The sequence below is a fragment of the Mus pahari genome, chromosome 1 (assembly GCF_900095145.1).
Source record: "Mus pahari chromosome 1, PAHARI_EIJ_v1.1, whole genome shotgun sequence".
In the NCBI taxonomy this organism is placed as follows: Eukaryota; Metazoa; Chordata; class Mammalia; order Rodentia; family Muridae; genus Mus; species Mus pahari.
The window spans coordinates 34292333-34317638 of NC_034590.1; the positions used below are offsets into that span (position 1 = coordinate 34292333).

A 25306-nucleotide genomic window follows, 5' to 3' on the forward strand; every position below is an offset into this window, starting at 1 on the left:
AGAGAGAGAGAGAGAGAGAGAGAGAGAGAGAGATTTGTGTATACATATATACAGATATATTCTAAATATAACTTGATAAGTCTCAATGCTCCCTACATATGTGTTTTCAAAGCAGAACTTTTGGTGCTGGACAACCAAATAATGTACTCTTCCCTGAGAAGGACATTAACCTCAGTTGCATATGGTAATTTGTATAGGGTTGAGACCTTGTGGGCCTTTCTTTGTTCAGTTTGGCATGTTCATGTTTGTCATACATAGTCACTGAGTTTTAGCTCTGTCATGTGGCAATGTCTCTCTCTCTCTCTCTTTTTTGATATTAGTAAAATGTACAATATCAGAGCAAACACCCTGAAATTTTTAGTCTTAAAACTTTTCTGCCACATTTGAGGCAAAGTTGCCTAAACACTAGGTTTGGAAGTGTTTGTATATCTATCTACCAATTTTCCATCCGTTTATTTGTCTGTCTATCTATCTATCTATCTATCTATCTATCTATCTATCTATCTATCTATCTATCTATCAGGTCTGTGGAAGCTTCCATAAGAGGAAGACAACCTACAATCTGACCCAGTTATGATGGCTATGAGAATCAATTATTAACAGAGCAATTGTAACCACTAGGGTACAGTGAAGGCACATATATGTTGCAGGATTTTCCCTGTCCAATCACATTAGGGCAGTGGGAGACTTGTGATTGGATATAAGAAGGGAGGCAGAGCAAGGAGTTGAGGGGAGAGAAGAGGGGTGTTAGGAGGGGAGAGAGAACCAGAATGGAGGCTGTTGTGGTGTTTTTAAAAGGTTAGAATAATTTGGTTAAAGCATTATCATTATCATTTGACACTGAAATTATTGTATTGGCATCTTGTAAACTGTGTTATTATTGATACATAAATCTGATTGGCTAATTAAGCTTAAGAGTATTTATTCTACTGGGTAATTAGGTGTTGAGATGGCTAACCTGGAGTACGTTGGACACTGCATGAAAGCAAGAGGAAATGGGCAAGGGTGTCTGACAGATGGCCCTGTTGGAGTCATGTGACCTCACAGGTCTGTTGAATTGGCTCACTGAGAGACCAAGTGAGTGAGATAACGTGGCATAATGGCTAGCTCTAGAGAGTTGTTGGTAGTAGCAGGAGCTCAGAAGCTTGGTCTGGCCCCACTGAGTGTTGGCAGGTTTCTTTTTTAATATTTCCCACAACTCATATATCTTGGAAATAACAAACAGGTCTCTAGCTGCACTTATGACCTCAATAACAAAAAGGAGATCATGTATGGTATTAGAAATATACTCAACTCCTCCAAGTTGTGAAGTCGCAGTTATGGGAGGGAAATCTATGACTACAAATTTTTAAACAAACATAATCTCTATTATTTATAGTCATTTGTGCTCATACTCAAGAATAATTGAGTCTTCTTATTTCATCAAAAAAAAAACTCTTTGCAAATAGGGAGAAATATTTAACAGGTATATCTATCAAAATACAGAATATCTATCAGTGACCACTTCTTCATAATACCAATTTTGGACTAACATTTTGTTCACAGATGTGTGGAAATTTATGGGATTGATAGTAAGTAGCTTCTGAGATCAAAAATCTCTGAATATAATGGAGTATTCTTTCATTAGCAGCCCACAAAATGTGACTCAAATATGACTGGGTCTTCACGAGTTTGTCCACTAACCAAGCTGATATCATTTTTTTTTTAGCTTGACCTAGTGAAAGTCTTGTATATGCAACTTGTATCTATAACTGATATGAATTTATCTGTGCAATTCAACAAACAATAGCACTTCTGGCTCCTTTGAGACAGTCCCTCTCACCAAAATTCACCAAATAACCTAGTTTTCCTGATGAGCCATACTAAGAGATCTGTCACTGCCCTTCATGTTCTGAAATTGCAAATACACAGTACTATCCCTAAATCTTTATTCTCTAAAGGCAAAAGAAGTGCAGGTGTTCATAATTAAAGATGAGAGTTTTCCTGCAATATACAAGTGCCTGTAATTACAATGTAAATATGTAGCTGCCTGAGTCATCTTCTTACTCAGGCATATTTAATCTGAAAGCAAAGCAGAGTATCATTAATAGTGTCAGTGGTTGGCTCTCTACTATGGGATTTGTCTCACATTTGGCCAATGGCAAAACTACAGTTTTAAAGTAGCAATGAAGATTATTGTATAGTTATTAGTCAGGACAACATAAGGAAATGCATTAAAGGGTTGCAGCATTACAGCGTTTGAGTACCAGTTACAGGGTACAGAATAGACATAAGAAAATAATGTAAGTAAGATTGACAATGGTTTACAATTATAAAAAGACTCAATATAATTTAACTGCATTAATATACATGACTTACCTCACTGAAGTGACTGGTGTAAACAGATAGCGACAAACATACACTGTATATTAAGTGAAGATTACAAATCTAATAATCAGTCCTGAAAAGAAGCATACAAGTAATATTATATAGACTGAAATATTTATATGTAAAATATATATATATATATATATATATATATATATATGCATGCTATATAAAATAGTAAAAAGGGAGGATATGAATATAAAAGCGAGTACGAATGTGTATAAAGAAGGGTACATACAGAAAGAAAATGATGCATGTTATAATGAAATCATAATCTCAAGATCATATATATAGATATAGATATAGATATAGATATAGATATAGATATAGATATAGATATAGATATAGATATAGATATAGATATAGATATATAGATATATATGAGAGAGAGAGAGGATACTTTGGAAGAAATATTCTTTCTATGGGCATATGGATTAGCTCTTTCCTTCATCAGATGCCAGATAACAGAAGGTACAGAAGAGGAAGAGTGAATAAATATATTTGCCACAAAACTGTTGCAATGCATACCTGGCTTGTAAAATATACTCTGTGAGACTTAGTGATGATAGCAGGATAGAAATAAAGGAGATTCTTCAATCTCTAAGAATGGACACTGGGTATTAGGTAAGAGAATGTCATTAGCTTCCATGCTCAGCTCCTTGGTAGGCATTTGGACCCAGTGCCTGACCCCACACATCTTCATTTGAGCAGGGGTGACTGGACTTAGTGGGTGTTATTTTTTTATTAAGATATTAAAGGGAGTAAATAGGAGGTATATGGTATAGTTGGAGAAAGGGGGTGGAGGATTAATATAGTACTGATAAAACTTATATATGTATATATAACCTTGAAAATAATATTAATAAAAATAAAGTTTGAAATTCATATAAAGAATAAAAAATTAATCCTTTTTCATATAATTCAAGGGCTGTAAGTCTGCCCACTCTATGTAAACCTCCAATTTTCCTATTTCCCTATTAGTGTTCTGAAACATTAAGGAATGGGAAAGTGTACTTTACACTCAGTGTGAGCATCTAAGTTGTAGGGTGAAAAGAAGAGCACAGAGGAATCAATATTACATTCCACATAAGATGTGATGCAATAGGTGGAACAACAATATGAATTAACCAGTACCCACCAGAGCTTGTGTCTCTAGCTGCATATGTAGCAGAAGATGGTCTAGTAGACCATCATTGGGAAGAGAGGCCCCTTGGTCTTGCAAAGTTTATATGCCCCAATACAAGGGAACCCCATGACCAAGAATTGGGAGTGAGTGGGTAGGGTAGCAGGGCAGCGGGAGGGTATAGGGAACTTTTGGGATAGCGTTTGAAATGTAAATGAAGAAAATATCTAATAAAAAATTGAAAAAAATAAAAGAGATCTTCTAAAGGAAAAAAAAAAGATGTGACCCAAACTTCTATCAAAACATTTCACTTATTGTACTTTCCCATAGATTGATATTTTTTACTGATTTTTAAACTATTTTACAGTCCAGACTTTATCCCCCTCACACTCCAATCTGTTCCACATCCCATACCTCCTTCTGCATATATCCAAGAGGATGCCTTCCCCCTTCCACTCCTGTCCTACCAGATCTCCCCATTCCTGGGGCTCCAAGTCTTTCAAGGATTAGGTGCATCTTCTGTCACTGAGTTCAGACCCAGCAGTGTTGGGGACCTCATATCAACTGGTATATGCTGCCTGGTTGGTGACTCATTATATGAGAGATCCTGGGTCTTTGAATTAGGAAAAGCTGGAAGAAGCTAAGGAGGATGGCAACCTTATAGAAAGGCTAGCAGTCTCAAATAACCTGGCACCCATAGGTTGATATTAAAATTTCTTCCAATGTTAATACGGTGGTAGAGACAGTGTTCTATGCCATTTAGCTTTATATTTGTTCTTCTCTTTAGAACCATGATAGGTCAAGGTAAACAATATATATAAAAGTGCTACAAGACTTCTAGGTAAACTTTATGATCTTAAATTTCCTGAAGAAATAAAATTATCTAAATCTTATTCCACATTAGGTTATTAAAGGCTTGGCTGCTCAAATCCAAATGCAAAATGTTGATCATATTTCTCAATGGTAAAGTAGACATAAATCATGGTCAGGGAAAGAAATAATGACAATGTAAACCTAGACAACTCTGCATAGATAAAGAGATAATGGGCCTTGGAAAAACAGTCCTAGAGCTCCCAGTTTTCTAAGTCAGTATAATTACTGTCTACATTGTCTATTTAAATTTTAAATTAGTGTATCACTCATCCTAAGTGAAGTCACTTCACTTTGCAGCTGAATGTGACCCTTACAACAATCCAATGGTCAAAATGCACTGATACCAATTGAAGAATAAAAGGAAACAAACTGAACACTCAAGAATCAGAAAATATTGTGGAAGAGGTGGCACAGAGATTAGAAGATCGAAAGTAACCATGGGTCTGCTGTGAAAATAAGATAGAGAAACTGTACCCATAAAGTCCCCAAATAGGACTATATGACTATCAATAATAAAATTATACACTTCAAATTGAAATGCCAAAGTAGATGGTGGACACTCAAAGATCACACTTCTAGGGAAGAACTACCAGCAAAGATGTGTACTAAAATATAGATTGCAGTTTTCTATAAGTCCCATTTCATGGGACAGATAAGAAAAATAGTTCATTCCTAAATGTATGCACAATGCTATATTTGAGAAAATAAAAGTGCTGAAGGATTTAGCAGTTGTTCATTATATATATATATATATATATATATATATATATATATATATATGAACCTACATTAATAGGAATATGCCATGTTAAATATATCTGTAACTCAAGGAATTTCAGTGTTGATTTTTCTTTATTGGTCATTGGCTCAGACACCTAAACTAATTGCTACAGGATCCAATGCGCTCCTGATTTATGGGGGTAGGTGCTCATCATTATTGCTGTTATAATCTGAGTCCCCTTACATTTTTCACCTTCCTATTAAGTAAAGTGATATTTATGTTGCTCATTTTTTTCTCTAGTATACCTGAAATGTTGAAAGCCAATATCAAATTTTCAGCCCCACAGGATTTTGCTATATTTCTTACCTTAGAACAGAAATATCTCTCAGGGCTGGACATCACGATTAGACATATTTCTCAGTAACCACATCTGTAGTCATATTACTTCTACAGCTTCTTGGTGATACTTTGGTTGCTGCTGTGGCATTCTGAGGGAGAATTAGTAAAGTATCCATCACAAATGTCTGTCAATGGACACCACAGAGAAGAACACCATTAAATGTTTTCCTTAATTTACACCCTCTATCCTGGTAACCTCACCTTAGTGCTGTATTTAACAGATCCCTTATTTTCAGGCCTCTACAATGAACACCCTACTGACTTACCAAGGAAAACCAGCAGGTAAAGTGTTCTACAACAGTGACTCATCACCAGGCTCTACAGTTAATTTTTGTGATAGTTCCTTCCATTATTTCCCATTATCTTGAAGAAAACTTTCTTTCAAAACACCAGCAGAGAGCATTGTAGATGCAATATAGCATGGGAGGCCCTGAAGTGGTAAAGCTGCACTAGTGAGTACAGGTCCCTAGGAAGAACAGAACATGTATCATCAAACAAAGAGTACAGCCTGCTCATGTTGCAGTCTATTCATCCTGGAACAAGATGCTGAATCAGAGGTCATATATTTCAAATCATATGTAGCTCACACGAAGGTGGAGGCACCGGGTTTCAACTATGTGTTATGACACTGGTGATAACTCTTTGACCAACATATCTATGCCTTTCATCTTGGAATCTCTAAGAAAGTAAAATTATGCTCTTTCTGTGGCCATGTGATTTCTAGACATTGATTTCAACTCCCTTGGGGATGCCATTATAAGCAGACAATTAAGAATACCTACACAAATACAAGACCTTGCACAGCTCACCCACTTGGCTTCTACTTTAATTTGGCCATGTCCATCTGTAATTTAAAGCAGACTTAGTATCACCTTCATTTGTGTGTATCAGAAAAGGAGGGACTACTTCAAAGTCCACCTTCATAGCAGAAAAGCTAAAAACAATAGAGAAATTTGAAGAAGTTTCCCTTTCCCAAAGACAGCATACCCTTTGATGCCTATACTTTGCCAAAGATCCAAGTTTGGAGTAAGAAAGGAGTCAGGATTGTCAAGATTACCCACATGGACATTTACAGTATTATCTAGAATGAAATTTTTCTTTTGCCTTCCTACCCAGGAAGATAACTGTTACCTTAAGTTCCAGTCCCAGGTACAAGTTTCCTCCTTGAATACTGCATGGGAAAACTCCAAACAGCTTTTATCAATGCTACTGTTATTCTCTTATGACATATAAGACCATTAAAGTCATAGTTTAAAAACTGTAAAATTTCTAGCACAAAATATGTTTCATAATTAGTTGTTATACATTCCTAAAGTTATAATGATTTTTTTCATGGTAACAATGGCATTTAAACGATGTATGTCTAATCACAAAACTACCTTCACAAAAGCATATCTAATCATAAAAGTCTTTATTAATTTTATTAGGGTTTAGTAATTTAGAGAAACTAAGCCATACAAAGATATTTTTATAAGCACATGATATAAAAGGATAAGAAAATTGAAATTATCAGTCTCTCAAATTGACTGTATTTAGAGATTAAAATTAATTTTAGTGCAAAAAAAGAACTTTAATTTAAAAAAAACTATAAAGACTAAAGCTTAAGCACTGTAACATAAATAAAATAAAAAAATCAAAATATTAAAGGAATCACTAATTTTTAGAAAAAATCTTTTAAAAGAAAGATAATGATAAACAGAAGTAAATGATCTGGTACCTTATATATTATCAAATTATTTAATGTGGTTAGTTAACTTTTGTAGCCATTTTAAGTAAAAGTGTAATTAATTTACACAAACAGGCTTGGAAAGGAAGAACAGTTTGTAACTGAGATTATATAGTTTTCTTATGTATTGTTAAAGTTCATTCTAAGGCAAGTATCTCAAAATAAAATTAAAGTAGAATTAAAGTTAAGTTAAAATAAAGTAATGTTCAAAACCAAGTATAAAAATTGGTTATGAAAAATGGATATCTCAATAAAATGGTTTAAATTTATAGATAAACTTGCACAGGAGGACATCCAAAAGCAAAGCAGTAACCTTTCTCTTGGATAGGATGCAGCTCCACTAGAATGAATTACATGCAGGTCTTATTACTAGTTGAAAAGGAATAGGGAAACAAAACCTACCAGCTCTCTGCTGCTCTTGTCTCCAGTGCCTGTCCAGATCCAGCTCTCTAGGCTAAACCAGAAAAATCCTCCTCCTTATTTGTATGGAAGAATAGTATCTCATGTCTCACATCCATGACAATGAAAGCTCTTCCTCAGGGGATGATCTTGTAGTCTGCATCCACATCCTAAATGTATTAAGTACAAAGAGTAATTTCTCTGACAATAATATATCAAAAATGGAACATAAGTATCTATAAATGGGAATCTTCAACCTAAGCCTACAACCCAAACGATATGGGAGTTGGTTCATACTTCAGTTGGACATTAACTTTTTCCTGGTGTCCATTTATTATCTTAGCAAAAGCTAATACCATGGTCAATACTGTAATACCTAATATTTTCGAATAAGGGAGGCTGCCAGATAGTTAGACATCAAACTCATTGTTGTGGGTAATTGTTCAGAAATTCCAAGTATGTATTTGGAATTTTTCTAGACAATCCTATAAAAAATTACTCAATAGGATAATATCCCTTTTCAGAATTTTCAATCAAGTACTATATTTCACAGACTTCCTTTAAAATCTTCTAGGTTCTTTTTCCTTGTTCAGGAGTCTGATATTAATAAACAGTTAATTACAGTTACCTTATCCTACAGAATTCCATTACTTTGACTAGCCAGTTGTGAAACTGCAGTTCACTTTAGTAAACAAAGTTTATATTAATCATTTGAAAAACTCTAAATGATTCTCATAATGTTGCAATGGAGCATCTCAATAAATGATTCATAATATATTATGGACAATGAAAAATGTCAAATTGCTATCATCTTTTCATTAACAACAATAACACAAATCATCAGGTCTTATAAACATCTTTGAAAAAGCAGTCTAAAGATGGCAGAGATCATTTTCTTGACTGTTCTTGTACTTCAAAAAGACTGAACTACCCAAAATTTATTCTTAACTATTTCCTCAGGAAATGTATAAGAAGACTATTAAAAAGGTTACTCTTTATACATTCCATATATAATCACATTGGCTTACAAACTGGAGAATATATACTACTATTAAATGTCTGTCTTTGCTCTGGAACTTCAACATCTTTTACGTTTTATTGTTGGCCCTTGATTTGATCATCCTTTGAGAAACTCTAATTGTTGCTCCTTCTATATAACCTTTTTTGTCAGATAAAAGTTTGTAACCTTCACCTTCCTAATTTGCATTCTTTCTCTCTGTGTCCTCATTATATAAGTATCATCACTAAGTGGACCTCTCTAGCTGCATATATAGCAGAAGATGGCCTAGTCAGCCATCATTGGGAAGAGAGGCCCCTTGGTCTTGCTAACTTTATATGCCCCATACAGGGGAACACCAGGGCCAAGAAGTGAGAGTGGGTGGGCAGGGGAGCAGGGTGGGGGGTAGGGTGTAGGGAACATTCGGGATAGCCTTTGAAATGTAAATGAAGAAAATATCTAATAAAATACTTTTTTAAAAAGATAACAAAATAACAAATAACTAAGTGATGATGCACAAATGAAATGTTACTTTCAAAAGCATTCCCTGGAGTCTACTTTATGTTAAAGGAGTTAAAAATTTAAAAGCAAAGGAAATTACAGATCATCGTGGGTATTGGTAATAATTGGAAAAATTACAAGTCAGTAATAAAAATAAAACCTCTGGGCATGGTGGCGCACAGCTTTAATCTCAGAACTTGGGAGGCAGGGGCAGGCAGATTTCTGAGTTCCAGGACAGCCTNGTTTACAGAGTGAGTTCCAGGACAGCTAGTGTTACACAGAGAAACCCTGTCTCAAAAAACAAAACAAAACAAAACAAAACAAACTAAATAAATAAAATAAAACCTTCCAACACATATAAAATATTATATATATATAAAGGAAGCATATGTGCGTATCCTTCTAGGACAATATTTCTGCATGTTACATAGTAAGCTAGAATGACCACCCTTGCCATCTCCATTTCACATTGTCCTAAGGCTATTTCTTAAGGCAGCTCCTGGCTGTTAAGTTTCAAATCAGAGACAGATGGCATAACAGAACAGACTTGGCCTCCATGCTCTTTCAGTATTCCCCAGTCGCTACCTGTTAGAGGGCATGATTGGCATATCCTAACCTCTTCCCTGAACACTCCAGTCCAGGGACTGTGTGACCCTTTTTACAGAGGCTCTTCCTTATATGACACAGCCATTGTGGTTATATGTCACTTTGTACCTTTGACCTCCTGGCTACTGGAACCAGTTCTCCTCTCTACTGTCCCCTTCCTATTCACCTTCTCCTTACAGGGCTCAGCATCATGACAACTATGGATTCTCTAGAAGTTTTTGCTTCTGGCTATGCTTTCTCTTTATCTACAATACACTTTCTCCTCTACCATATATTAATATCTTTTCCTTTCCTTTTCAATGTCTGTTCCTTAAGGCCAACAAGAAAATCTGCTAATTTTTTGAGAAAACATAACTTTGTGTAAAGCACTCAGCAATAAAAAATGTACATACATCTAATAATTTCTGTAAATTTCAGAGTATAAAAAATATAAACTCCAATCTAATAATTTTCATGAGCAATCAATAACCAAAAGAGAAATAAAACAGCAATAATTTTACAATACCATAAATTAGTGGCCTCCTCCAGTGTGAAATTCTCAGGATGCTGGGAGAAAGCATGACTTTAATGCTTGAATTGCAACATCATTGATCAGCATGGTCAGACTGAATGGCATAATTAAATGAAAACATAGGATATATTTATATGCCTATATTTAAAGATAAAAACATGTATTTAAGGTTATTAATAACACATATACATATATATCTCATTTCATTGACTTTAAGAAGCCAACAGTTCTCAAAATTATTGAGGGACAAAAAGTACCCCATCCAATGTTAAGATATATTACTTTTTTTCTATTGTCAAACACTTCTAAACATCATAGGAATTGCCATAATATCCTCAACATTGACAGAATATTTCAGAACATAGCACAAACTCTGCATCAATAAAGTAAAGTATTTTAGTAAGTGTTTCCTAAAATTTCCACACAGACACTGTTTTCAAGTCGTGGACAAGGTTATACATTATGCCTGCAGCCAAAGCTGCCCGTACAAGAGTCTCTGGTGGTGAGATGCTTGAAGACATGAGGAGTTCTTGGAGTGCCAAGCAGGTGAGGCTAGGCATTACAGAATTGAGTTGTTGTTTCTGTCACTGTTATCACAGTTCCAAGTATGCACTGGCTAATTTATTGTAAACTTGATAAAGGCTAGAGTCTAGATATAATAAAACATTAATTGAAAGTATTTCTATAATATCTGGCTGAGGTAAACATTGTAGGGCATTTTCGTATTTAATTACTGATGGGAGACAGCCCACCCATTGTTGGCAATGCAGCCTATGGGCTGGTGGTTCTATGTTCCCTAACCAATCAGGGTGAGCAAAGTCATGAGAGCAAACTAGTAATCACCACTCCTCCACAGAGTCTGAATCAGCTACCACCTCCAGGTTCTTTGCCTGTTTGAAAATCTGTCCTTAAATATTTCAATGATGTACTATTATGTGAGAATGTAAGCCAAATAAACCTTATCCTCCATAATGTGTTTTTAGTTATAGAGTTTCATCAAAGCAATAGTAACCCTAACTAAGGCAGTGAACAGGAGAGCGTATTCTAACACATGTGAATAAAGCACAGAGATAGACAAAGATCAATCACAGTATTACAATTACTCTCCTTCTATACTTCTATTAAGATATAGATTTGTGTCTAATAAATGGAGCCATCTCCTATATCTAATGCATTGTGAAATCAGAATGAACTAACTGTAGATATATTTGTAGACTAACCATAACACATGACATATTTAAATATGTTGAAAATGATTTCAAAACAGATGACAAATAAATTATCAACTTTCTAACATATGGTCCTGTGAAGGTTTGATGCCCCGGTGTAGAGGAATGCTAGGGCAGTGAGGTGGGTGTGTGAAGGTAAGTGGGGGAGCCCCCTCATAGAAGCAGGATATGGGGGGATGGGATAGGGTGTTTGCAGAGGGGAAAGCAGAAAAGGAGATAACATTTGAAATACAAATAAATTGAAAAATTAAAAGACACAAAAAAGATTTCTTATTATATCAAGTTTTGCCATTTATTCACAAAAATATATTTGTAAGTGGTTTTAAGATAATCATTTATGTAACACCCTAAGGTGTTATTATAAAGCAGATATAGTCAATAAACATGTGTGTTATGACTTTCATTCTGATCAGACTATGCTAGAAACTCCTTCCCTACTGTCCAAGGTCTCCCCACAAGATCATCTTCTATATGGGTGTGACACATGAGGAAAGCACCATTTTCTTTAAGAAAGTCTACTAATCTTACCTAACATTAATATATACATGTATTTCAGCTTCAAACATATTTTTGGATGAAACAATCTCTAGAAAACAGTAGGTAGAATGTGTTTATTTTATTTTAATGAATAAGTGAAAACAAGAGGTTACACTTATAATAAATACTGTCAGATCAAATTTAGACCAGACACATACAAATCTGAACCCTATTATTAGTTAAATTAACTATTTTCTCTGAGATACCATTTCTTAGGGAACACCATACAGAATCAGCAACAGTATACTGGGAATTCCTAGGAGAAAAAATGCTTGCATTAATTTTAACAATATTACAAAATTATTACATCTACTTTTAGTGATGAGAATTACTATTGGACAAATTTAATAATTGGTGTATATATAATGAATGCTAAAAGCTTCATGTTATATATTCTTGTGATTATGAGTTCAATATTATTTTTAAATGCAGTTTGTACTCACCCTTCAAATTTATTTCTACATCAATGTCTTTCTTAATGCCACCAGTCTGACCCATCTAGATATTAACATGAAGCAAATCTCCATCCTTACATTATTCTATGGGAGAGATAAAACAGATAAGTATCAACAATGAACCACTCACACCTCACACTTCATAGTAAATGCAGAAATACAAAGGAATTACTACTGAGGTTATAGGATTAACAGTGACTTCCTAGAATCCATGTTGCTTACTCCAAATGAATCATGCTTTGTGAACATTTCTATATTCCCATAAATAATTTGTTTCACAGTGTTTATGTTTTCCCTCACCCCGGTGGTCTGCTTCTCTATCTCTTTATGTGTTAAAATTTGAAATGTTCCTCTTTTGGTGTTTACTTCATGCATATATATATATATATATATATATATATATATATATATATATATATATATGAAAAGTACTTATTGAAATCAATGATTTTGAAAGGAAAATATCAAAATAATTATAGAAGGTGGGCAAGATATTGGATATGAGATTTAGTAATTTGATGGTTGATATGATAAAGCTTTATTAGATACATGAATAAAAATATCAAAGAATATTTTTTTAAATTACTAAATAGTAATATGTCTTATATGAATTTTTCCTGGCTATCAGTCCTAACCTTGAATTTGTAGCCTCTCAAATATTCCACAAGAAAGGATATTTAGGGAACAAAATTAACATATGGCACTGGTTCTCAACCTGTAGGTTATAACTAATTTGGGAGTCAAACAAGCCTTTCCATAGGGTCACCTAAACTGTCAGAAAATACAGATATTCACATAACAATAACTGTAGCAAAAATACTATTTTGAAGAAGCAATGAAAATATTTTTATGGATGGAGGTCATCACACCATGAGGGACTGTCTTGAAGCCTTGGAGCATTAAGAAGATTGAGAACCCCTGTCAGTTCAAAGAGTAGTCACAAGATGATATTAATAAATATTATTAATGTGCATATTCATATATATATGAATATATATATATATTGGTAGAAATATTTTTTTCCAAAATGGAGAAGCCTGTTCCCTCAACTTATCTCAAATAATAAAGGGAACAGAAGGGATAAAGAAAACGATTGTCTTTGCCACAAAGCACAAGAATATTAACCTTGACTTGGAAAAAACAACCTGTGAAAATTCTTGATGGACTCAAGGTAGAAATAAAGTATAATGTGACTATTAGTTTTTTATGCTCTCTGAGAGATGGGATTTGGGTATCATACAAGAAAATGTTGAAAGAAGGTTCCATCCGAGGTTCAGAAGCTCCATCTCTGATCAATAACTAAAAGCAAATGAAACATTGTTTTTCTCCAGTAGCTTCTCACTGCATATATAAACCCCTATGAAGGGCAGGGCCCAGAAGTTCATGGTTTCCTCAAAAATGCCCTCAATGGCATTGCTACAGATCCACTTTCTCATAATACTCTGCCATAAATATTATTGTACATAAATATTAGTATAATCAAATATTTGTCTGGCCTCTTGTTCATTTGTTTTTTTAACCACACAGTTCCCTAGTCTATATGTTACCTTTTCTGGTTCTGTATTTTTATGGGATTTCTCTGAGTGTGAACATGTGTGTCTCACACCTATGTGTTTCTTGTGCTTTTTCACTGGCTACTTTTGTATATATACTTTTATATATATTTTATCCTACAGTAGTTGGCTTTGTATTAGTAATACAATGAGGATGGCAATGAGAATGAGTATCAGCAGTAGAAAGAGAGAGAGAGAGAGAGAGAGAGAGAGAGAGAGAGAGAGAGAGAGAGAGGCAGCAGTGAGAACACTGACATCAAAATATGCTGTATGAAATAACATCATGAATATACAGAACCATCTGAAAAGAGAAGTACTTTTCATTAACTATGTTAGCTCTAAGCTTATAGAATCTTAGATGGCCAGGTGGCAGATGTACTTAAATAGCAATTATTTACTTAGTAGGTCATGAAGGGGATATGAGGAACACAGGTCTTCAGTCTCTCTGTTAGATATTGAAAGTTGAGTTGAATGACCTTTCTTTCAGATAAAATCAGGACTAAGGACTGGGCAAATGAGGATAAAAAGGCAAAGCAGTGACCTCAGATAGAGCAATAGATTCCAACAGATGTAAAAGTTATAGAATGGACTCCCTCACTCAGGATATTTTCTAGTTTCATCCATTTGCCTAAGAATTTCATGAATGGAATTAGAAAAATATCATCTTGAGTGATGAAACCCAGTCACAAAAGAACAAGCATGGTATGCACTCACTGATAAGTATTAGCCCAAAAGTTCCAAATATTCAACATACAATTCACAGACCACATGAAGCTCAAGAAGAACAAAGATCAAAGCGTGGATGTTTTGGTCCTTCTTAGAAGGAGAACAAAATACTCACAGAAGCAAATATGGATATAAAGTGTAGAATAGAGACTGAAGTTAAGGCCATACAGAGACTGTCCCACCTGGGGATTCATCCCATACACATTTACCAAATGCAGACATTATTGTAGATGCCAAGAAGTGCACACTGGCAGGAGCCTGATATAGCTGTCTCCTGAGAGGCCCTGCCAGAGTTTTACAAATACAGAGGCAGATGCTCTCAGCCAACCATTGGTCTGAGCGTGGAGTCCACAATAGGGGAGCTAGAGGAAAGACTGAAGGAGTTGAAGTGGTTTGCAACCCCATAGGAAGAAACACACTATCAATTAAGAAGACCCCCCAGAGCTCCCATTGACTAAGTCATCAACCAAGGAGTACACATGCCTCCAGCTGCATATGTAACAGAGGACGGCCTTGTCATGCATCAATGAGAGGAGAGGTCCTTGATCCTATGAAGGCTTGATATATGACCCAGTGTATGGGAATAGAGGGCAAGGAGGTGGGAGGTGGTGGGTGGGTGGAGGAAAACCCACAAAGAAGCAGAGAGAGGGAGGATGTGATAGGGATTTCCAGGAGGGGGGGAAACAGGCAAAAGGGATAAAATTTGAAATGTAAATAAAGACAATATCAAATAAAAAAGTATAGAATGACTCTAAAAATAACTCCTGGGAATCCCAATATGCCAACCCACAGTACACATACTTCTATTGGCTGTCTCCTGCAGCTCCCAGGAACAGTTCCCCTTCTCTACTGAGGATCATGCAGTGAGACCCTAGACAGAGCCTGGAAGCAGCTGAGGGCTGGATTCCAGCCAGGAGCATGACTAGGAAAAGCCCTCTGTTTAGGGACTTATATTAGCTCTGTTCTCCTATGATTGGCTGAGTGTGTGTATTTATATGGAGAATAGAGTTACCGCCAATCAAGAGAGAGATCTCTTCTGTATTTTCCAGGCACTGGCATAGCCTCACAAGAGAAAGCTATATCAGGGTCATGTCAGCAATGTCATGCTGGCATATGCAATAGTGTCTGCCTTTGGTGGCTGATTATGGGGTATGTCTCCCTTCAGTCTCAACTACAAACTTTGTCCCTGTAACTCCTTCCATGGGTATTTTCTTCCCCATTCTAAGGAGGGACCAAGTATCCACATTTTGGTCTTCCTTCTTCTTGAGTTTCATATGTTTTGCAAATTGTATCTTGGGTAGTCTAACTTTCTGGACTAATATATGCTTATCAGTGAGTGCATATCATGTGAGCTCTTTTGTGATTGGGTTACCTCACTCAGGATGATATCCTCCAGATCCATCCATTTGCCCAAGAATTTCATAAATTCATTGTTTTCAATACCTTAGTATAGTGGATACACACAGTCATCTATTGGATGGAACACAGGACCCACAAGGGAGGAGAGAGAGAAAGTACAAAAGGAGCTTAAGGGGTCTGTAACCCTATAGGAGGAACAGCAATATGAACTAACCAGTACCCCCTGAGCGCAAGTCTCTAGCTACATATGTAGCAGAAGATGGCCTAGTCAGCCATCATTGGGAGGAGATGCCCTCAGTCTTGCAAAGATTATATGCCCCAGTACAGAGGAATGCCAGGGCCAGGAAGCGGGAGTGGTTGGGTTGGGAAGCAGCGCAAGGGGAAGCTATAGGGGACTTCCCAGATAGCATTTGAAATGTAAATGAAGAAAATATCTAATAAAAATGTTTTTAAAAAGAAAAAAAACTTATTTCTTAAGGAGTAAAATAAAACAGATGCATAACTTTCTAGATATTTTATTGCTTAATTTTCCTGAAAAATAATTAACTGTGAGTGGACAGCAAATATTAAAATCTAAGATCTATGCGAGCGAGAGAGAGAGAGAGAGAGAGAGAGAGAGAGAGAGAGAGAGAGAGATCTCAAGCCTACGAATGGAGATCAAAAACTTACTGTACCTAAGGAGATTTCTATCAAAGCTGCTGTTTTGTGTATCTCTCCTCTCTCCCTGTATGTTACAGTAGAAGCAGAGAAACTGAAAGGGAAATGGATAAAATATAATTTAATGTTGGCTCTAGCTCTAATTAACATCAGAAAAACAGCTAGCTTAACCTGGAGGCTTAGCATGTGTCTGACTACTTGGAACTAGATCCTGGCTATTAACTAGAAAATTCTCATTTTGTTCTGGACTATCCTGAATTTGACTGTAGGCTGAGAACTGAACTTGCTGCAGACTCTGAAATCTGCCTGTTTCAGTTCCACCAGTGCCATTACTACATGCATGAGTCTTCACCCTTGATTATAACTTTATGTGCATTAGAGTACCCTGCAAAGTGCTTCTTGCATTAAAGGATAAAAAAAAATGACGATTTTGAGTTCTGTGTTACTGGAGTGTCCCAAAAAAACACGATGGTAAAGAAATATTTTAAGAGGTATATTAGAAAAAATATTCTGTCAAATTTGATGTAAATTTTAACCATTCTCTGTGTTACTGTGTGTATGTGTATGTGTGTGTGTACATATGTGTATATTTGTATATACACAAGCAAGTTTTGGTGTGTGGTGGCATGTGGCGTGTGGTCACATGGCATTCAGAGGATAAACTCTACTATTGCTTCCCTGGTGTCTAAATTTCATAAAAATTTTATTAAATATAAATATGTAAATATTTTGTTTGCAAAAATATTCTAAGCATACCATAATCTGTAACCACTTCACTATCTGTTTCACTACACTATGATAAACTTGAGAATTCTTGCTCTTATGTGTGCATGTATATGTGCATGTAAGATTTTTGTATACATGCATGTGTGTGTTTATTTGTGTGTGTGTTTAAATTAAATTATGGTTGATGATTGAACCCATGTATGCATGTAGGTACCATGCAGAGTACAAAATCTACTGCTGTTGCTCTGGTTCTTAATTTCTTAAAAATATTTTTTACAAAATAAATATATAAATATTATACATTTATTTAAAGCTACTGCCCATAATCTATTCTGAAATTTTTCCTGTTCCTTTAAACACTATTTTATGCTAATCTGAATAATTCCATCTTCTCTTTGTGTATGTGCCCATGCATTCATGCACACATTTATCTACACATGTGCATGTTCATGTATATGTGAGCCATGTATGTAAGGACAACTCTTATTTTTTTTAAGATTTATTAACTTTTTGTATATGAGTATTCTATCTGTCCAGAAGAGGGCATCAGATCCCACTATATATATATATGGCTGTAAAACACTATGTTATTGTTGAGGACTGAACTCAGGATCTCTGGAAGAGCAGACAGTTCTTTTAACCACTGAGCCACCTCTCTAGCCTATTTCTGTTATTTTTGACAGAATAATATATATATAACATTTCTGCCTTCCTTTTTCTTCTTCAAATCCTTTCATATACATGCTCTCCTTCAAATTTATGACCTCATTTTCAAGCAACTGTTCCTGGAATCATATATGTACAGATATATACAAGTATGTTATTAAATATTACCTGATTAGACTCTTAATGCTATCTGTATGTGTGTTTTTAAAAGTATGGAAGAAACATCTCTCTAATTGCATTTTGGCCTGATCAGCAAGAGTAACATCTTGTTTAGTCCTAGAAACCTAAAGACTCAGAGGTACTAAAGTCATGGCTACTGTAGAAGACTCTACAACTACAAATATATTAAACTAGCATAGTCTTCAACTATAATTTATGTATAGAACTAACAAAGAATTTACAACAGAGGAACCGTGAATGGTCCAGAAGCACTTAAAGAAATGTTAAAAGTTCTTAGTCACCAGGGAAATGCACATCAAAACAACCCTGAAATTCTACCATACAGAAATCAGAATGGCTAAGATAAAAAACATGGGTGACAGCATATTTTGGCAAGAATGTAGAGAAAGAGGAACACTCCTCCACTGCTGGTAGTATAGCAAACTTATAAAACCACTCAGGAAATCAATCTGGAGGTTCCCCAGAAAACTTAAAATAAATTTACCTGAAGACCCAGATATACCATTCTTGGGCATATACCAAAAGATGCCCCACCATGCCACAGAGGTACATGTTCCACTATGATCATGGTAGCCTTATTTGTGATAGCCAGAAACTGGAAACAACTCACATTTACCATAATGGAAGAATAGATACAGAAAATATGGTTCACTTACACAATGGAATACTACTTAACTATTAATAACAAGGACATAATGAGATTTTCAGGCAAATGAATAGAACTATAAAATATCATGCTGAGTGATTTAACTCAGACCCCAAATTGAAAGCATGGTATGTACTCACTAATAAGTGGATATTATCCAATGCAGAATACCCAGGATACATTCCACAGAATTCAAGAAATTTAACAAGCAGAGGGTACAATTTAGGACACCTCAATCCCACTTGGGAGGAAGAAAAAAAACAATCATGTGGGGTGGGGGGCAGAGAGAGGAAGGAACCTAGGTGGGAGAGTGCAGGATGAGGGCAAAAGTAAAATATGATCAGGTAATGGGGGGACAGAAGTGAAGCCCTGTGGGCCAGCAGAAAGAATGCAAACAGGAAATCTCAGGAGGTAGAAGGTAGTCCCCAGGTACCCTCTAGCATATACCAGAGACCTGGGAGATGAGAAACACTCAAGACTCAATGGGAGGGACATGGGATGAAATACCATACACTGGGGAGAGGGAACTAATAGAATCTACCTCCAGTAGAAAGACAGGACATCAAGTGGAGGAATGCCATCCCATAACCAAAAACTGTAACCCAGAATTGCTCCTGTTTAAAAGAACTGCAGGGTCAAAAATGGAGACAAGCCTGAGGGAAATGAGATTCAGTGACAGGCCCAAATTGGGATCCATCTCAGGGGGAGGCTCCAAAGACTGACACTATTACTGGTGCTATGGTGTGCTTACAGACAGGAGTCTAGACTTCTGAGAGGCCCATACTTGTAGCTGAAAGAGTCAGATGCAGATACTTACACCCTAGCAATGTACAGAAGCTGAAGTCCCCTGTGGCTGAATTAGGGAAATGGTGAAAGAAGCTGAGGAGGAAGACCAGCAGTATCAACTAAACTAGAACCTGAGATCTCTCAGACACTGAGCCACCAATGAGACAGCATACACTAACTAATATAAGGCCCCCAACACATGTACAGCAGAGGACTGCCTAGTCAGGTCTCAATGAGAGATGGCGAGTGTGACACTCAGAAGACTTGAGACATTAGGGTCTAGGGAGTTCTGGTGGAGTGAGGGTGGGGGTGGGGATATCCTCTTGGAGATGGAGGATTAGGAATTGGATTAGAAAGAGTTGGATGGCAGACCAGGAGGGGGATAATGACTGAATGCAAAAAAAAAAAAAAAAGATTAAATAATAATACTAAAATAATAGGACATAGTACTACTGGAAGTTCCAGCAATACCTCTCCGGGGCATATACCCAGAAGATGTTCTAACTTGTAATAAGAACACATTCTCCACTATGTTCATAGCAGCCTTATTTATAATAGCCAGAAGCTGGAAAGAACCCAGATGTCCCTCAACAGGGGATTGGATACAGAAAATGTGGTACATTTACACAATGGAGTACTACTCAGCAATTAAAAACAATGAATTTATGGAATTCATAAGCAAATAGATGGATATGGAGGATATCATCCTAAGTGAGGTAACCCAATCACAAAAGAACACACATGATATGCAGTCACTGATAAGCAGATAATAGTCCAGAAACTTAGAATACCCAAGATACAATTTGCAAAACACATGAAACTCAAGAAGGAAGACCAAAATGTGGATACTTCATTCCTTCTTAGAATGGGTAACAAAATACCCATGAAAGGACTTAAAGAGACAAAGTTTGGAGCTGAGACAGAAGAAAGGACCATCAAGAGACTGCCCCACCTGGGCATCCATCCCATATACAACCACCGAATGCAGACAATATTTCATAAGCCAGCAAGATTTTGGCAACAGGACCCTGATATAGCTATCACTTGTGAGGCTATGCCAGTGCCTGGAAAATACAGAAGTGGATGCTCACAGTCATCTATTGGATGGAACACAGGGCCCCAAAAGAAGGAGCTAGAGAAAGTACCCAAGGAGCTAAAGGGGTTGGCAAACTTAGAGGAGGATCAAGAATATCAACTAACTAGTACCTCACAGAACTGTGTCTCTAGTTGCATATGTAGCAGAGGATGGCCTAGTCGGTCATCAATGGGAGGAGAGGCCCTTGGCCTTGTGAAGATCATATGCTCCAGTACAGGAGAATGCCAGGGCCAGGAAGCAGGAGTGGGTGGGTTGGGGAGCAGGGTTAGGGGGAGGGTTTAGGGGCCTTTCGGGACAGCATTTGAAATGTAAATGAAGAAAATATCTAATAAAAAATGAAAAAAAATTAAAAATTGTGCTCAAATCCAAGAACAAGTTTACTCTTCGAACTTCATCAAGTACCTTCTCGTTGCAATAGATACCATTGCAAAAGCAATCTAAATAGAGAATTGTGGAACAGAGTATTCAATTCTTTATAATGCATACTTAGGACTACCTGTATGTGCATATATATTTGAAAATCTATGAGATTTTAAGTAGCTTCTGAGACCAACCATTCCTGATTATAATATAAATTCTTCAACAGTTGATAAAATGGCAACAGCAAGTAAAATCTGAGTGGAAATTCATGTGTTCCTCCACAAACCATGCTGATATAACTTTTTTATTTTTGCTGGCTTGACCTAGTTTAAATCTTGTAGATGCAACTTTTGTTTGTAACTTCTAGGAATTTCTCTGTGAAATTCTGCTGTTGTGTTCAGCAGATATTATTTTTATTCAAATCTCTACCACCTCTCGCTCATTTCAGACAGTGATTCTCACTAAAATTTATCAATTAATCTAGTTTTGCAAACCAGCAATACTAAGTGATCTGTCATTTCTTTTCATATTCTGGAACTGCACATCCACCATATTATCCCTAAATTTTTATTTCTATAGTGAAGAAAGAAATACATGTGTTCATAATTAAAAGATCAATGTGAGTCAACTTCCCACTCAGGCATATTTGACTTTAAAAGAAAAAAGAATGATTTGAACAAAACTCAAGGATCATAAGGCTGCCTCCTCTATTTAAACTCCAAACTTCTACCATATTTCTAAAGTTTTCCTCTGAGACTCTTCTCAAATTTCAATTTTAGTTTTCTGAAACATAAGACCATGGGAAAGCTTCTGTGCTGTTCCATCTGTGTGAGCCACTAAGTTGTATTGGAACAAGAAGAACACAGAGGACTCTCCATTACATTCCACATAACAGGTGAGCCAAGACTCTATCAAAACTTTAACATGTATTGTACTTTCTCATAGTTTGATTTTTAAATTCCCTATAATACTAAAGTGGTAGAGAGAGTCTTTATCAAATCATCATATTTATTCTTCTCCTAAAGGTTAAATACTGCAGTGAGACAAAACTTCTAGGTAAACTTCATGCTTTTACCAACTTTCCTCAAGTATCATTACCTAAATATTAGCGATTATTAGAGTTCAAGAGACTTAGCAGCTCAAATACATATGTAAACTGTCATATTCTTATCAGTAACGTAGATATCTGTTATTGTCAAAAAAAAGTTATTCCAAACATTGTGGACCTAAACTACTCTCCATAGGTAATGTGAAAATAGACCTTGAAAAGGGACCTACAGATGCCACCTTCATAAGTCAGTATAATCACTACCAAGATTTCAATTTAGATTTTAAAATGTTGTAGCACTCACTCTGAAGAGAAGTATCTTCAGTTTGCAGCAGCCACAGGTGATTATGACAATAATCCTATGTTCAAAACACAGCTGACTGAGATAGGCCTAATACAAACTGATGAATAAAAGCAATAGTCACACAGCACTCATAACTCGGAAAATACAGTGGAAGAAGTGGCAGAAAGATTACAGGATCCAGGGAAGCACCGAGTCTGCTATGAAAAAGTGTGTTGGAAGGTCACAGAGTCCCACTGCTAGCTGAAGAGCTACCAAAAATACTACATGTGAAAATATGGAGAAACAGTCTTTTCTAGAGTGGAACCCTTTCATGGAACTGATAAGACAGAGTTCAGTCCCAAATGCAAGTGCACACATGTTGGGAACAAAAAAAAAATTGGGGGTGGGGGGCGCAGGGGAGGCCCTGTGGAAAAGGGGGAAGTAAAAAACGGGGCCCAATGTAGGGCCTGAGTTCCTGTGCTCTGGGCAGGCAGATGCAGGTGTTGGAGGGCTGTTCAGCACTTTCCACTAGGCCCTGGGTGAGCATAGCCTCTGACCCACTCAGCGGGGGGTTGGAGAAGGGATAGCCCCCAACCTGGGGACCCCAGGGCCACACCCTGTAGCCCCGGGGTAATAGGAGAGAGGGATAAGGGAAGAGGTTCCCAACACTGACCAGAGTGCGTAGCGGATCTTGATGGAGCACAGACTCTTTATGGTTTAAGAACTTTATTATAGAAATGCAGGGGGAAGAGAGAGAGAGAGAGAGGAGGGGAGGAGAGGAGAGGAGAGGAGAGGAGAGGAGAGGAGAAAGAAAAGTATAGAGAAGAGAGGAGAGAGAGGTGGGGGCCTAACAGCCCCCTTTATGGTCTTTAGTGTTGCTAGGTAACTGGGGAGGAGTTTAGCCTGTAGGTCAGAAGCTTGGGCCATTGCTTATGTGACTACCGACCATGCTTCTCTTGTGGGGGCTGTGGGAGGTGGTAACTTAGGCATTTGTCAGAGTTCCAGGAGCATGAGGGAATACCTACCATGTTGCATAGGTGAATTATGACTATCAGGGTTCAGACCTCAGCTTCATTGGATACCAGCCTGCAATTCCCCACACACGCACTCTATATTGGAGAAATATAGACCTGCTAATGGATCCAGCAGTTGTTCATTAATTATACATAATTCTAGGTTTATCACTACAAATTTTAATAATATACCATGTATACCATGTTGAAGATTTCTGTAACTCTAGAAACTACAGTGCTATGTTGCCTTTAATAATCATTGCTTCAGACACCTAACCTCATTGCTGGAAGAATACAACAGGTGCTGTTTATTTGGGGGGGGGGTAGATATTGTCTATTGCTGATCTTTTCTGGATCCTCTTACATTTTTTACTTTCATGGCTATAAAGAACTGTAACTTTTACATTTCTTTGTTTTCTTCCTATATATCTGCTATATTTTAGGTAAACAAAAAATGATCAGCACTGCTTGATTTTGCTATTGTTATTACCTTACACCAGAAGCATCTCTCATGGCTACTACTCGCCATTAGACAGATTTCTCAGTAGTCTCTAAAGTAGCAATATTGCCTCTGTGCTGCTTACTGATACTTGTGTTGTGTGTGGCATTCTCACCATAAACCAGTCAAATAAATCTCATGCATATCTGTCAAGGAACAACTCAGATAACCTGCGATTTTCCTAACTCACAGACACTGTACAGGTGACCTGATCATATATCGGTACCTCACCAAATTCAATAACTCCTTATACTCTTACAAAATTAAACCATCAAATAAAATTCTCTCTATATATGCTACTAATTGATGCCAATTTGATTCTGTTACTTCTCATTTTCATATATCAAGAATATAATAACTGTTCTTTAAAACCTCAACATCATTTTTATTGTATTCATCTACATTTTCATGTAATAAGACCTCGGGTTTTCACCAGATTACCTTTGCCCAGCAGGGCTTTCATATAGCTGTATAGATGGATTTCTCCTATCTTTGTAACCCCTGGCCTATATACACTAGCCAAGCCATCAAGCCATTTTCACTTTTGTCCAAGTTGTATAAAACAAGTCATGGCAATTTAGTCATATTCCCTAGAAGATATTTTTATATTTTTATAATAGTGATATTTGGTAAAATCCCAGAGAAATACTTAGAAATGTAAACCTATTTCAGCTACTCCTTACAGTTCAGTTTCACAATTAAAATCATGAGTTTTATATAAGAATGGTGGCAAAAAGTATAAAATATCTTAATATTCTAAATTTTAGAAAGGATTATCAGAACTATATACCTAATATTTTAATAGACAGTTCTGCAAAGGATTTCTATGAGGATTTAATACATAAATCTGATGAAAAAAAAGAATAGGATGTTCAAAAGGACAATGGAGTCATTGTACTATATTTACCACAAATTAGATATGATACATGTGTATGCATGAAATTCAACATACTTGGACAGATAATATGCCCATGATGAGATACATAGTATCTATAAACTTCCAGAGACACTCAGGAGAAATTCCTTTTGAAATGTTTCTATGGGGAATCCAAGATACTGCCAAAATTTTATAGTCTATTACTATTGTCTTTGGTTGCTTACAAGAATTGGCATGTAAATCCATATTGCTGAAAACACTGAATTTTTTATGCATCCATAAGAACTTGAAGTACATAAAAACTTGCCCCTTGAGGACTAGCTTCCAGAGAGGAAAATTGTTACAGGAAAAATGTTATCAGTTGTACAATCCAGTCATCTTGTCATT

General features: G+C 36.3%; 2 long non-coding RNA genes across 3 annotated transcripts in view; both read right to left on the reverse strand.

Annotated features, from left to right (window-relative positions):
- LOC115065084 overlaps positions 1-6839 on the reverse strand; it is a 28654-nt gene extending 21815 nt beyond the window's left edge. For both annotated transcript variants that reach the window (XR_003844887.1, XR_003844886.1), the window contains exons 1-4: positions 6266-6839; positions 5750-5949; positions 5451-5572; positions 2359-2440 (exon numbers count right to left, since the gene is read on the reverse strand). This is a non-coding gene — a long non-coding RNA (uncharacterized LOC115065084). The remainder of the gene's footprint in view (positions 1-2358; positions 2441-5450; positions 5573-5749; positions 5950-6265) is intronic.
- A 634-nt stretch (positions 6840-7473) lies between these two features.
- LOC115065085 lies at positions 7474-12522 on the reverse strand. The gene is made up of 3 exons (XR_003844888.1): positions 12433-12522; positions 10218-10317; positions 7474-7778 (listed from the first exon to the last, which is right to left on the reverse strand). It is a non-coding gene; the product is annotated as an uncharacterized LOC115065085 (long non-coding RNA).
- Positions 12523-25306: the final 12784 nt, after the last annotated feature.